Below are 4208 nucleotides of genomic sequence, written 5' to 3'. Positions count from 1 at the left end.
ATCTTTCATTAATCCAGATAAGGCCGAATTTACAAAAGAAAGTGATAATTGAAAATGAGAAATTTTTGGATAATACTAGAGGTGATCCTAATCTTGAAAATGGGAAAGTTTTGATTACATGTGGCTAATTCACGGCATCTGGGAAAGTTTTGATTACATGCGGTTAATTCCTAAGTTCCATTGTCTCGACTACATCCAAAACAAACTGCTACAATTTTTCTATTATTATTTTTATCATTATTATTTTTATTTTGGTTTTGGAAAGCTACATAAACAAAATAATTTTTATCTTCAAGAAAGCTTTTAATAATTGCAATGAAAGCTGCATAAGACAAAAGGAAGATATTCATTAGAGGAATAATCAACTGATGTTGCTTATTACAAAATTGATTAAAGGTGTTGAACCAAAACGCAGGAACCATTACAAGAAGAATCATTACAAGGAAAACTTTAAGCTTAATTCAAGAGCAGCAATCACCTTGATTGTAGTATGATTATATTAGATTATATTCTTCTAGAATATATATCCCCGTCTTTCCTTTCTCTCTCTTTCCCTTTTTTCTGCTAATCATCTCTCTCTAAAGTCCATAGCTTTCATCTATAGAGTATGATTTCCCAGTCGGTAGCTTTGCAAGTTTATTATCTAGAGAGAGAAAGAAAGAGAGGAGAGAGTGTAAGAAAGAGAAAGGAAAACTCAAAGAGAGAAAGAAAATTAATAAAGAAAAAAAATCTTAAATAAGGGTATATAAGTAATTTATGTTTTTTTTTACTTTTTTGACTAGTCAAAGCTGAGGTGGCACGTTGACTAAGCGTTGACCGGTCATTTTTACCTGTTGTACACTATAGTGAGAGGTCATCTATAAAGTCGTACATATTCGTGAGACAAATTGAAGGTTGTACACCAAAGTGTGAAATTGGACAAAGGTTGTACACCATTGATGAAATTTACCCTTAAAACGTGCAGTTTGTGGAGGTAGAACAGGAGAAAAATCAGGATCCGTTTCTTACTAAATAATTTGTTGAAGAAAACTCCAAAAGAGTAAAACGGATATTGTGAAGAAAATTCGAGCGAGCGCGTGCGTGTGGTATATTTGCCAAAATTCACTAAACACAATTTAAAGGCTTATAAGACCCAAGCCTTTATATACCCTTGGAAACTTTGATAAGCTTCCCATGTGGGATAGGAAAAGAGCTCCTAAGAGCAAAGACACTAATTACAAATATACTCACACCAATCAAAGCCATTTTTCTCCTAATCAAATCCATTGTCTCACATTTACGAATGTTAGGAGTAAAATTGCTCTTGACTGCTAACGTTAGAGCTAAAATTGCACCATTTTAGATGTTAGGGGTAAAATTGCTAATGGCTGTAAACGTTAATGGTATTTTTGCACCTTATCCCATAAATAAATAAACTGAACTAATATTTTATTATTATTAAGTTTTGTATTAATTCTGATTCCGAGTTTTAAAACAAACAACCTTAAATGGAATTTGATTCCAATTCCAGACCAAACCACACAAGATAAATAAATAAGGGAAAAGTATAAAAATAAACCTTTTGGTTTAAGTAATTTTCAAACATACAATATATCGTTTAAAGGGTAATGAAAGAGAAATTAAAAAAGATGAGAGGGAGAAGAGAGAGAAAGAAGAAGAAAAAGATTTGATTTTTAATTTTATTTTTGGGTTTTGTTTGTAATAATTAGATAATAATAAGGTTAATTTATAAAATAAATAAATATAAAAATAAAATCAACTCTTTTTCCTTTGACTTTTGACTTTTTTAACGCCGTTAATCAATTTTGACCGTAATTGCTAACAGAATCAACCTCAAGATATCTGTTTGCCAATTTTTAAACCACATAGCGTATGTTTGAAAAGAACTTAAACCACAAGGTTTATTTCTATATTTTTTTTCCAAGGGCTAATACACAAAAATAACCCCATGAACTTGTGCAAATGTTGCAACTGCCCCCTTCCCCCCCCCCCCCCCCCCCTCTTCCCAAACTTTCAATTGTAACAACTTACCCCTCAAACTTGTCCAATTGTAAAACATAACCCCCTCAAACTTGTCCAATTGTAAAACATAACCCCCTCAATCTTGTCCAATTGTAAAACATAACCCCAAATTACTGACATTGACTGCAATTGAAGAAACACGTGAAATACAAAAGCTGCAATGCTCATGGAGTGTGATAATCAGATCTTTGGCGTGATACGAATCCAGAGAAACGTTTTTACGGTTGCTTCAAATACGGGGTAAAAAAATTCCCAATTTGGAGTTATGTTTTACAATTTGATAAGTTTAAGAGGTAAGTTATTACTAGTGAAAGTTGGGGGGACAATTGCAACATTTATACAAGTTCAGGAGGTTATTTGTGTATTAGGCATTTTTCCAATAAATAATCATTCTGATTCTGTCACATTTCGATTCTAATTCCGAAGTTTAAAAGAATCTAACTTTAATTTTATTTAACAGTTTAATTCTTTAATATTTAAATTATTAAAAGAGTTTAATCTCTTTAATTTTTATATATATATTTATTTATTTATTTTTATTTTTTTTTGAAATTTACAAATATTGTACTGAGAGTTAATATGGACCATGAGTAATGCCTTGATGGGGCGGTGGAGTTGGCAATCATTGTGCCTCAGAACAATGTTGAAGAAATGGAAGGCATGTAATGAAAGAACAAACCCTAAGGAATCCAACTTATGAATTATTGGAGGGACAAAAGGAGCTTTTTAATCCAATGAATGAGGAAAAAATAACTTCACATGCAAAAAGAAAAAAAAAATAGGGTAAATTCCAAAAACAACCCCTATGGTTTAGTGTTGTTCAAAAAAAATCCTTGTGGTTTGTTATTACAAAAAAAAAAGGACTGTGGTTTGCGCCGTTACCCGAAAAACGGAAATGGGCTTAACACCATTAAAATGGATGACGTGGCAAAGGGTAAAACTGTCCGAATTAAAATAAAAAAAACAAAATAATAAAATTAAAATTAAAGTAGATAAAAAATTCACCTTCTTCTTCCACCATCTTCTTCTTCTCCTTCTTCTTCCACCATTTTCTTCTTCTTCTTCTTCTCTTTTCTTCTTTTTCTTCTTCTTCTTCCACCATTTTCTTCTTCTTCTTCTTCTTATTCTTATTCTTCTTCTTCTTCTTCCACCATTTTCTTCTTCTTCTATCTTTTTCTTCTTCATGGACGGAATGTGGAAATTTCCAGATTTCTGAAAATTTTCCAGATTTTTGGAAATTCCCAGATTCCGTCCATCCATGCCGATTCCCTTCTTCGTCGCCACCATTCCCTTCTTCGTCGCCACCAATCTCTTAGTTTAGATGAATAGGCGAAACTCACTGGTAAAATGTTTTGCCGTTTTCTTCCGCTTAATACGTCGTCGGTTTGGTTTCCATGGATGATGGTTGAGAGTTCTCGAACTGATGAAGCTGCCGTATGAATTGAAGCTCGAGCTCTTGCTGGTCCCTGTTCTAGCTCATCTTCTCTGCTGGGTTTCACGATTTTCTTCTGTCAAAAATTAATACACATCACATTTCAAAATCAAAGGATTATAAAGATTGCTCTAAATGAAATAACGAGAGATGGAATCCAAATTCAATATAATAAGCTCGTTAAGAAAGCACAAATCCATAAAGCATCTACAAACTACAAAATAAACATCATACACGAAAATTTATCAAAACTATAAATTAATTTAAACTTGACTATAATTACCTAAGCTGATCAGAGCCTGCACACCAAAATCCGCAACAGTAACTGGAGTATGATCGTTCTTTTCAAGTATCGAGAGAAATTCTGGAAAATTTCCAGAATTCTGGAATTTTTCCAGTTCTGAAAATTTTCCAGAATTTCTGAAAAATTCCGGAATTCTGGAATTTTTCAGAATTCTGGAAATTAAAAAAAAAAGAAAAAATATGAAGAAAAAAAGAAGAAGAGAGAGAGAGGAAGAAGAAAAAAAAAGAAGAAGAAGGAGGAGGAGAGAAGGAAGAAGGAGGAGGAGAGAAGAGATGATGAAGGAGAAGGAAGAAGAAGAGGGAGGAGAGAGAAGAAGGAGGAGGAGAGAGAAGAGAGAAAAAAATAAAAAAAAAAAAAAAAAATTGATTTTCCCGTTATACCCCTGTGCCATGTCAGCAAATTAACGGTGTTAAGCCCATTTCCGTTTTTCGGGTAACGGCGCAAACCACA

General features: G+C 32.9%; 1 long non-coding RNA gene across 1 annotated transcript; it reads right to left on the bottom strand.

The window, feature by feature from the left end:
* Nucleotides 1-528: 528 nt before the first annotated feature.
* On the bottom strand, nucleotides 529-3996 carry LOC136203612 (uncharacterized). Its single transcript, XR_010674918.1, has 3 exons — nucleotides 3738-3996; nucleotides 3028-3530; nucleotides 529-643 (listed from the first exon to the last, which is right to left on the bottom strand). It is a non-coding gene; the product is annotated as an uncharacterized lncRNA (long non-coding RNA).
* Between the last annotated feature and the right edge of the window lie 212 nt (nucleotides 3997-4208).

The sequence above is a fragment of the Euphorbia lathyris genome, chromosome 8, assembly GCF_963576675.1.
Source record: "Euphorbia lathyris chromosome 8, ddEupLath1.1, whole genome shotgun sequence".
In the NCBI taxonomy this organism is placed as follows: domain Eukaryota; kingdom Viridiplantae; phylum Streptophyta; class Magnoliopsida; order Malpighiales; family Euphorbiaceae; genus Euphorbia; species Euphorbia lathyris.
Note: the sequence above shows the minus strand (reverse complement) of the source record. Positions and strands in the feature narration are given on the sequence as shown.